Here is a 10,796-nt window from a genome sequence, read left to right as displayed (position 1 = left end):
GGGGGGGGACGCTGCTTCTCTGGTTTCGACTCTTTGGGGCTCAGTGTTGGCTTCTGTAAAAGGGGTGGGGGAAGTCATGCAGATTAACGGCAGTGTCTGTTGGGAAAACACTTGGCACACAGTCGGCTGGGAGAGGCAGTTTGGGGGCCTCCGCCCGGGGCTTCTTGGAACCCGCACAGGGTGCGCGCAGCGCTGCCTTCCTGTCTCCTGCAGGGCACCTAGCCGCATCCCCTCCCCTGAACAAGAGGCCTGAATTCCTGGAACCTCGAGGACAGTGTAGACGCGCCCTTGCTGCATTGTTGGCTGCGGGAGGGAGTTTGGGTGTTGGCAGGCTCCGTCGACATGTGCGCCAAGGGCCGGGCATTGATAGGCGAGTGGCGGCGCGGAGGTGGAGGCCTCCCGGGTAAGTCCCGGCCTAGATCTGTCTGTGCTCGGGTGGAGGATTGCGGGCAGCCAGCCTAGCTGCGTCCCTAGTATGAGACATGGGCTGCATGGGAGGGGGCCGCTGCATCTGCTGTGGGGACACTCTGGGAGCCTGACTTCTGGGTCCTCGGCCCTGGACACTGCTTGCCTTGGGGCCACAGTTTCAGCCAGGAAGTTGAGTGACATAGTCCAGCCCTCTGCTTTTACGGAGGAGGAAACCGAGGCCCAGGGTTGTCGTAACAGCTAACAGGCAAGGTCCACCAGCTGTGGACTAATCTAGCAAGCAGGTGGGAGCCTGGGAACCGGAGCCGGCGACGCCCGCTGTGTGGATGTGTGTGGAGGGGGAGGTGCCTGGGGAGGCTTCCTGGAGGAGGTGATGTTTGAGCTGATCTAGAAAGGATGCCAGTGGAAGGAGGTAGGGTTTGGAGATAGCGTATGCACACATTCATTCCTTTGTTCATAAATTAGCTTAATAAGTATGATAAAGCTTCTCAATATGATGTGAATTCAGGTGTAAGGTAGCTGGGATTGCCATCCCCCCTCCTTGAGTTCCCTTCTCAAAGAGGGCAGTGTGCAGGGGTTCCAAGTTCTTCTCTTCTGCAGGGGTGTTGGGGGAGGCAGGAGGTCAGGGCCTGATGATCACTTGAAATGGCCCCAAGATTACATAGGATTAATTGTGTACATTCTGCGACTTACAGTTTCTCTCTTTTGTGCTTTTGGTGACAGAACACTACTTTTTGACTGATTAAGGATATAGTCCCGATTTTATCTTGAACTGTTTTTAATGTGTTATGTGGCAGAGATGGCAGTTAGTCACCAGTGTGCTCCATCTCCTCTAACTGGAGTATTGCTGGCTGAATTCCTAGGCTCCCTCACAGTTTGGTGGGCTGCATGACTGCATTTGGGCTGATGGAATGTGAGCAGAAATAGCGTGTACCCCTCTCAAGCTTGAACCCTGGAGACCTCCCTCCCCCACTTCCCACATTTACCAGTGGATCTGGAGGGCTTGGAGGGGAAGGGGCCGGGGCCGGGGGCAAGCAGCCCAGAGTCTGGGTCCCTGAGTGATCGACCTGTGGACTAGAGCCCCCTTTTCTGCCTCCCCTGGGGGTCCATGTCTGCTGAGGAGAATGGGGCTCCAGTAAGCTCTGTGGAAGGCCTGGGGCTGTGCGTGGGACTTGTGGGCTGTGGCCTTCCCCTGGGGGTGGTCTGGCTGGGCTGTTCCACTGGGGAAGAGTGTCTTTAGGCCTTTTTTTTCTCACACTGCTCAGATCCCCCAAAGAAGGCTTGTCCAGTTTTTGGCAGGATTGGTGGCCAGTTGCCGGGACACTGAGAACAGTGTGGAAGAAAGCTGAGGGTCAACAGCAGAAACTTGGATTTGTCCAAGCTCCTTCTCTAGGAGGTCACTCTTTCTGGTCTAGTTCTTAAAGCTGAAGCAGAAAAAATTGATGGTCAGAACTACATCCAAGGTCATACTGGCTGGCTGGCCTGATAAAAAAATAAAAGTTTTTGTTGGAGAAGTCACTTCTGCTGCAGACTGTTGCCTTAGTAAACTGAGAAAGTTCTAGAACGTGATCGCGGTGGCCACCATGGGATGAAAGTGACTTGGATTTTTTTTAAAGATTTTATTTATTTATTTGGGATAGAACACAAGCCAGGGGACAGAGGCAGAGGGAGAAGCAGGCTCCCCACTGAGCAGGGAGCCAGACATGGGGCTCCATCCCAGGACTCTGGGATCATGACCTGAGCCGAAGGCACTCGCTTAACCGACTGAGCGTCCCAGGCGCCCCGCGGCTTGGATTTTTAAATGTTGCTGGATTAAACCCTTGTAGCCAAGGGTGATGGGCGCAAGCAAAAAGGCTTCAGACAAAGGAAGCAGCAGTCACTGACAGTCTCTGGGTCCCCAAAGTCCCAGGGCTGGGGACACCCAGAGAAGCATTTCAAATGGCTAGAAAGTCAGAGGGTGGAGAGTGTTCAGTTCTTCAGCTGTGACATTTTCTAGACCTAGCAAGGACTCCACAGGGAGTGCCTGGAAAGCACGTGGCTCAGCTGCAAAGAATTGCTCCAGGCTGCTGGTTCTCGAACTTTACTGCACAGCAGAACCACCTGTGAGCTTGTTGAAACGTAGATTGCTGGGCCCACCTCCAGAGTTTAATTCAGTGGGCCTGGAGTGAGGCCCGAGAATTTGCACATCTAACAAGCTCCCAGGTGGGGCCACTGCTGTTAGCGGTCCCATGACCAGTTTAGCAAGTGATGGCTGACTGGATTTAGCCTACATTGGCTTCACACCCAACTCCCTCACTTAATAGCCATGTGATTTTGGTTAAGTCACATAACCTCCATCTTCCTCAGTTTTCTTCTCTGTAGGATGAAGCTGTGCCTACCTCCTGGCATTCAGGGGAGGCTTCCTGGAGGAGGTGGCATCTAACCTGGGACCCGAAGGATGAGAAGAAGAGTTGCCCTGGGGATGGGTAGGGAGGGCAGGCCAGGGTGTATGCCAGGCAGAGGGCACAGCAAGTGTGAAGCCCAGGGAATGGGCTTCGTGTCCTGCAGGGAGCTGAGATGAGCTAAGACGTAAGTGCTTTGTCAGTGATACTGAAACCCTACGAATCTGTTCTGTGCTACGTGTCTCCAGACAGGATTGCATTTGAGGGAGAGTTAACCACGGTGTGGAAAACGGGCTGCCTGGAACCATCGACAGTTACTCCTGCCTACATTTCTTTGGCCCCAGTGCAGTCACACAGCCCCGCCTAGATGATGCACAGGATCCTGGGAAATGTAGTCCGTGGCAGGGCTGGGAGAGGGCAATAAATCTATTGTGGAGAGCTGTCTGTGCCACAGTAGCTTTTTCTGGTCCTTGGCCACCTCTCCTACCTCTTCTCCACTTTGCTCGCTCTGCTCCACTTTGTTGCACGAGTGCATTTTACAGATGAAGAGACTGAGATTCAGTAACTTGCCCAATGTCACCCAGATAGTGGCAGAGACCGGACTTAAACCCAGATCTGTTTGTCCCAGAACCCTCTTGGGCTAGATCCTAGTCCTGAGTGCTTTTCGAGGGCCTCCCCATGATCCATGCTTTCCCACTCAGGATCTCAGCTGTGTCTCAGGCTAACTAACCCCCAGATGCCTTGTACTTATAATGGGATAGTCCCTCCACTGCACGCCTGCAATGCCCATGATATCAGTAGAAATTGCCAACTTTTCTCTAGTTACTCATTCATGCAACATGCATTTACGGAGAACCTGGTGTGGGCCAGGCATTGTGCTCCTGGTTGGGAGCTGGAGAGGAGTGAGACACGGCCCCTTTTGTTCCAGACGTTCACATGGTCTGGCCACCGAGAGCCTGTGTAAACACAGAGTTCCCCTGAGAAGTGAGACATGCTGTATCCCTGGTCTGACCTGCCAGGAGTACAGAGTGTCCTGGGTACATAAGAAGGGTGCCCAGCAAATGTTTAAAAATGAAAATTCAGGCCCTCTTGTGCATTTTGTGAATCGAACCTATGATGACAATATTTTGTGCTTGCATTTTTCTGATTTTTTAAAACAATAAAGTTTCCTCTGCTTCATGACAGTTTTATGTGCACAAAGCTCGGTGGAGTGTGGTGACGTTTTTATGAGCCTCGCCAGAGCAAATGTTGACTTGTCTCCTTGGGTTCGGCTGGGGGGTTGCCATTCTCTTCAGTGAGTAAGCTAATTTCTTCAATTCTAAAGAAATACCAGAAATGGTATGCATGGAGATTTGCTTTTAGGAGGGGAGGGAGACTGGGTCAGGGAAGGCTCCTTGCCCTTCCTCCAGAATCATGTAAGGCAGGGTCTCGTGACGCTATGAACATTCTGAGCTGAATAATGACTTCTGTGTTGTGGGGCCTGTCCTGTGCGTGGTACCATGTTCAGCGGCATCCCTGGTGTCTGCTCACTAGACGCCAGGTGTACTCTGAGAGCTGTGACAACCAGAAATGTCTCCAGACATTTGCCAAGTGTCCGCTGGAAGGGCACCATTGTTCTAGACTGTTCTAGACTTGTTTCCTGTTGCTACTATAACCTAATTACCACACACTTGGTGACTGAAAACAACACAAATTTCTTACCTCATGGGTCTGGAGATCAGAAGTTCAAGAATCAGGGTGTCAACAGGGCTGAGTTCCTTGCAGAGACTCTACGGGAAATCCGTCTTCCTGGCTTTTCCATCTTCTAGGGGAATGCCTGCTTTCCTTGGCTTGTGGCCCCATGCTCCATCTTCAAAGCCAGCTGCATTGATATGGTTTTGGAACATCCGTGAGGTTCAGTGGGGTGGAGTCCGGAGCCCACGACCAAGAAAGAATTCTTGAGACGTGGTTTATTAAAGCACGGGGACAGGACCCATGGGAAGAAAGAGCTGCGTGTTGTAAGGGGTTATATACTGATTATATGCTATGGGGTTGGGGGAGGTAAGGAAAAAGGGAGGTTGAGAAAGTACTTTCATATGTTAAAGAAGACTCTCAGGATGTGGAGGCCTTGCCATTGTCAAGTTAAGGTTGTTTTCCCCCCTAGCAAGGCATTAACATGAGGATAGTTGGGAGCTTCCTGGAAGAAGGTCACGCGTGTCCCACCCAGGAGTGAGGGGTGGGGGGGAGGTTGCAGGGTGTCCCCTTATGCTTCGTCTTCAGCCAGCCTTCTGTTCCCTCATCAGCATGGCTTCTTCACATATTTCTCTGTGACCCCCTGCTTCCATGATCCCATTTCTTGAGCTCTGACCCTCCTGCCCCCTTTTTGTAAGGACCCTTGTGATTATAGAGGGCTCACTGGATTTTCCAGGAGAATCTCCCCATCTCAAGATCCTTAAATTAATCACACCTGCAGAGTCACTTTTGTCATGTAAGGGAACCTAATTTACAGGTACTGCTAGCTGTCCTCTGTTTCACAGATGAGGACGCCACCCAGGGGAGACTTCCTGGAGGGAGTAGAAATTTGAGCTGGATTTTGAAGGGAACCAAGGGGTTTGGCAGCAGGCAGGAGAGGCAGTTCAGAAAGAGGGCCCCCTGTGGGGTGCAGGGGCAGGGAGGTGAGGGCTTGGTGGTGAATGGTGATTGGTTCTCGGGCCGGGCAGGTGGAGGTAAGATGCAGAGAGGATGCAGGTGGGCATACACATCTGAAATCAGCCCTTTTATTCTCATATTTTGCCATCAACTCTCTTATTTCTACAATAGTTTAAATAAATGTCTCTTTTAAAAAAAAAAAAAAAAGATTTATTTGAGGGGCGCCTGGGTGGCTCAGTTGGTTGAGTGTCTGCCTTGGGCTCAGGTCATGATCCCAGAGTCCTGGGATTGAGCCCTGCGTTGGGGCTCCCTGCTCCGCTGAGAGCCTGCTTCTCCCTCTCCCTGCTGCTCTCCCTGCTTGTGCTCTTGCTCTCTCTCAAATAAATAAATAAATACAATCTCAAAAAAAATGTTTGAGAGAGAGTGCGTGTGCAAGTGGGGGGAGGGGCAGAGAGAGAATGCCCAACCGGACTCCCTGCTGAGTGGGGAGCCTGGGGCCCCGGGCCTAGATCCCACGACTCCGAGATCGTGACCTGAGCCAAAACCAAGAGTCGGATGTCCAACCGACTGAGCCACCCAGGTGCCCCTAAATAAATGTTTCTTCATGAGCACCTACCATGTGCCAGGGACACAGACCTTAGTAAGACGCTGACCTGAGCTTGACTTAGTCACCTCTGATGCTGCACATTTGTCACCATCCCCACCCCCAGTAAATAAATAAAACGCAGCCTGGAAAGGAATCGGTTAGTGCTGTGGAGCCCTGCTCCGTGCCAGCTGCTGTGGGGAAACACAGACTCCAGGAAGGCACGGCTTACCTTCGAACAGGGCCTTGGCTCCGAGTGGGGAGGCCGGGGATTCAGAATGGGCCCTGTGGCTGCAGAGAGCAGGCCCTTCGTCACTATAATGGGCTTTGGTTTTTGCTAATTTTTTTTCCACCAGCTTTATTGAGGTATAATTGACAAATAACAATTGTACCTATTTAAGGTATACAGTGTGATGACGTGATACACGCATGCATTGTGACACGATTACCACAATCAGCCGTGTTAACGTATCTATCACCTCACATGGTTACCATTTCTTGTGTGTGTGAGAACAAATAAGATCTCTTCTCAGGGGCGCCTGGGTGGCTCAGTCGTTAAGCGTCTGCCTTCGGCTCAGGGCATGATCCCAGGGTCCTGGGATCGAGCCCCACATCAGGCTCCTCCGCTAGGAGCCTGCTTCTTAAAAAAAAAAAAAAAGATCTATTCTCAGGTAGCACCTGGGTGGCTCATTTGGTTAAGCTTCTGACTTGATTTTGGCCCAGGTCATGATCTCAGGCGTGTGAGATGAAGCCCCACATGGGGCATCGGGCATGGAGCCTGCTTAAGATTCTCTTCCCCTCCCTCTGCCCCTCCTCTCTCTCTCCCTCTCCCTTTCCTTCTCTCTTTCTCAAGTAAATACATAAATAAAATCTTTTAAAGAAAAAAGATCTATTCACAGGGTACCTGGCTGGCTCAGTTCGAACAGCGTGGGACTCTTGATCTCAGGGTCTTGAATTTGAGCCCCACGTTGGGTGTAGAGATACTTAAACTTTTAAAAAAGATCTCTTCTCTTAGTGAATTTCAGGTATACAGTAGAGTATTAATAACTATAGGTACCAGGCTGTACATCACATCCCCAGGACTTTCTCATCTAGCACAACCGAAACTTCATACCCTTTGACCACCATCTTCCTGTTTCCTCCACCTCCCAGCCCCTGACAACCACCATTCTGCTCTCTGTTTTTAGGACTTTGAGGTTTTTTCACTTCCACGTATAAGCGAGATCATAAAATGTTTGTCTTTCTTTGTCTGGCTTATTTCACCGAACATAACGTCCTCCAGGTTCATTCATGTTTTTGCAGATGGCAGGATTGTGTGTTTTTTGCAAATGACAGAACGAATTACATTCCATTGTGTATATACACCGGATTTTCATCATCCATTCATCCATCTCTTAGGTCGTTTCCGTATCTCGACTCTTGTAAATAATGCTCGGTGAACAGGGGAGTGCAGATATCTTTTCAAGACAGGCTTTTCTCTCTGGTTTGAAGGAGACCGAGGACTCAAGCTAGAGCCCAAGACACCCTTGGAACAAGCCAGGGGCAGCCCAGGGCAGCCTGCCCCTGCTCTCTTCTCCTCCCCCAAGGTGCCCCGTCACAAAGCGGGCTGTCCCTTCTCTGCCCGGCATCTCCTGTCATTGCCAGATGAGAGAGTCCCTGCCGAAGCTGTCCACATATGTCACTTATCTATATTTCAGTAAAAATTACTCATCTTTGAGGTCAGTAGGAGCTAAAGTAGCTTCTGCTTTCTTATCAGTCATTTGCAGCACAAAACCCACATCTTTCCTTCTCTCTCACGGTGAGTTGAACTCACACTGAACTAACTGTGAGAAACCCCTAGCTCCTTCTGCTTGGTGGCATGACAGCGTTCTTAGCATGGGGTCTAAAGGAAGCAGGAGAAGACCTGCCAGTCTGGGGGTGGTGGGAAGGGAAGTAGGAAGTTCAAGGGAAGCTCAAGTGTCATTTATCATACCAGGAAATCAATAGATAAGGACCCAAATAGATAAAATAAGAAATAACAGAGAAACCATATTATTTAGGGATGTGGCAACAACTACCTGAAGTACCGGCTAGACAACCCCAACTGCAGAACCTGAGAGTGGGGGAGAGGCAGATCCCCGAGCAGAGGCAGGTGCGTGATGCAAGGTGGCCTCTGAGTCACCCTGTTCACCGTGGTGCGGTTGAGGACTAGGTGGGTTCTGCCGTGCTGGGCACGTAGTAATGTGTGCACCGGCCGGCTCAGCAGGGGCCGTGTTGGCTCTGGGGTGCCGGCTCCTGGGAGTGGCAGGCAGGAGAATGCAGTTCATTTCTGCTAGCGAGGCAGCTTGGGGGGTGGGGGTGGGGGTGGCGAGAGGAGCCCCAGGGAGGACCAGCGGTCAGTGTGGCTTGGCCCACAGGTCTTGACCTGGACATTGCAAACATTGTTTTCTGTCCCAGCCACTGCCAGAGGAACCTTTTATAGTGAGACCCAGTAAGAGCAGTGGTTCCCTGGCCAGAGCCTAAAATAGCCTATCCCCTGAGGACCCCTGCAGAAGCTTGGTTGGCTGCTAACCAGGTATCCAGGTTACCAGCGTGGCTGGGCTCCAGGGTTCAGCTCTGGTTATTTATGATGATAATGCTAATTCTCTGTCTTAGTGCTGGCTCTGTGCTGGCGCCGTCAAGTTAACAGGGTGGGTAAAACTCTTCACCCCGGATGGTAGCAAGGAAGCTGAGGCTTGGGAGGTAACGTCCCACAGCTAGGAAGTGGCAGAGCTGGGGCTTGAACTCCAGTCTGACTCAACTCCACTCAGCTGGCTCGCCATACAAATATTTTCCCAGGGTGTGTCAGGGACTGGGAAGGGAAAATCTGGATCCCTGAGTGAGGACAGAGGACCCTTCTAGAGAATACAGACGTCTTGCAAGCTGGGGTCCTGCTCCTGGTCTCAGGCTTCTCGCTAAGAGGAGCAGGCCCCTGTGGGCAGAGGGAAGCCCAGGTCAGATGGAGATTCCTGGGAGGCCAGGGCCCTGGCTGGTGTTGGAACAGGCATCACAGGCCTGAGTTATGGGCCAGTGAGGGCTCCTTGCCTTCCTAGGGGAATCCAACATCCTCCAGGGCCCAGTCTTCCTGGGCAGAAGTGGGAGTAGCTGCCAAGTATGGGCTCTGGATTGAGGCCACAGTTTTCCCAGGCTGATCCTACCCAGGTATTGACTTATCATTAAGAGATGTGGTGTGACTTTTTATGGGAGAGATGGGGTTACTGGACCAGACTGAATTAGCAAGTAGTAGGGGAAAAAAGAAAATTTCAGTTGATTATAAAGTTTAGATAGCAGGGTCTGCAGATTGTGAGTCCCCATGATGTAAGATTATGCTGCCCCAGGCTCCCTCTGTCTCATGGCTCTGCCATCCACAGCTACGGTTTCCTCTTCCTGGTTAAAAATAGCTGCTTGAGTTCCAGCCATCACACCTCTGTTCCAGCCAGCAGGAAGGAGGAAGAGTCCAGAAGGGCACATTCCCTCCCTTTAAAAACTCTTCCCTAAAGTTAAAAACAGGCTTTCTGCTTATATCCCCTTGGCCAGAACTTGGTCATATGGTCGCACCTAACTGCAAAGGAACCTGGGAAATGTAGACCTTATTTTGAGCGGCCATGTGCTTAGCCAAAAACCAGCGGTTGTTATTAAGGAGAGAACAGCTGTTGGGGGACAGTTAGCAGGCGCTGTCACAGCTGCCTTAAGAGCAAATTTATGACAACGGAAAAACCATCAAACAGCTCCTGCTCTACTCAGTTCTGGAATATACATCACGTTCCTGCTGAGTACGGGTGCTGTGCCAGGCAGGGTCCCAGCTGCTTGTCTGAAGTGCCTTTTGTTTCCCCCGGGGTCAGGGAGAAGGTCAGATCTGTGGTGAGACGTGGCCAGGGGTTGGGGTTCTGCTCATGATTCCCAACCTCAGGCCACTTCCCCACTCTGCTCCTCTCGCAAATGGGGGAGTTAGCGAGATGAATCGATTTAGTCAAGGTCACGAGCAACACAGCTTGGATTTGTACCTGAGTGCAGGCTCCTCACTGGGCTACACTGCCTGGAGGTCTGTAGACCGAAACTGTGATTCCGGCCCCCTGCCCGGCACTTTCCCCGCCCCCAGAGGCCGGTGACCTGGCTGGGTCTGCTGGCAGCTCCAGGCACCGCACTGCCTTGGTCAGCAGAGGTTCCGGCCAAGGGCTGACCAGGGCAGAGTGAAGCACCAGGGCTGGGAGCGGCCAGGAAGGCAAGGGCGGGGAGTGGGCCCAGGGCCCTGGGCAGTGTTTGGTAACAAGCAGGGTCAGGTGGCTGACGCATTGGCTCCAGCCCCTGACTGTCTTGCCCACAGGGTAAGAAACCAACTTTGCAGTTGACGCCCAGATCAGGGATTTTCAAGAAATCACCGCGGGTGACGCGTTAAGGAAAAGGAATGAAAAGAAAGTAAAGCAAAACAGAACGCGGTCGAATAGAAGACAGCAGAGTGCATCGTACAGAGTAAGGCCGCGTGCGGTGTTCTGCGATCTTGGTGAACATTTTGGGTGCATCGAGGTAGGGTAGAAATGTCTTTCCCCCTATGGTAACTGTTAGGAAGGAGCCAGAGCGTCCGATCTGGAAGGCTGCCTGCCGATGGAAAGAGCCGTGAAGAATAAGAGGAATCATTGTCTTGATCGAAAAAGTTTTAAAATTGTTTTCACTTATTTGTTATTTTATGTTGAAAGCAGTCCAGCTTTGTAAAAAGTGACAACAGCATAGAAGTGTATAAAGTTCTTAAAAGTCCCCCCCCC

At 51.5% G+C, this 10,796-nt stretch overlaps 1 protein-coding gene across 2 annotated transcripts in view; it reads left to right on the top strand.

Moving 5' to 3' along the window:
* Positions 1 to 10,796, top strand: part of EEF2K (eukaryotic elongation factor 2 kinase) — a 73,641-nt gene that overhangs the window by 7,861 nt on the left and 54,984 nt on the right. The gene's annotated exons all lie outside the window — the stretch shown is intronic.

This window comes from Ursus maritimus, unplaced genomic scaffold (assembly GCF_017311325.1).
Source record: "Ursus maritimus isolate PB19 unplaced genomic scaffold, ASM1731132v1 scaffold_2, whole genome shotgun sequence".
NCBI lineage: Eukaryota > Metazoa > Chordata > Mammalia > Carnivora > Ursidae > Ursus > Ursus maritimus.
Note: the sequence above shows the minus strand (reverse complement) of the source record. Positions and strands in the feature narration are given on the sequence as shown.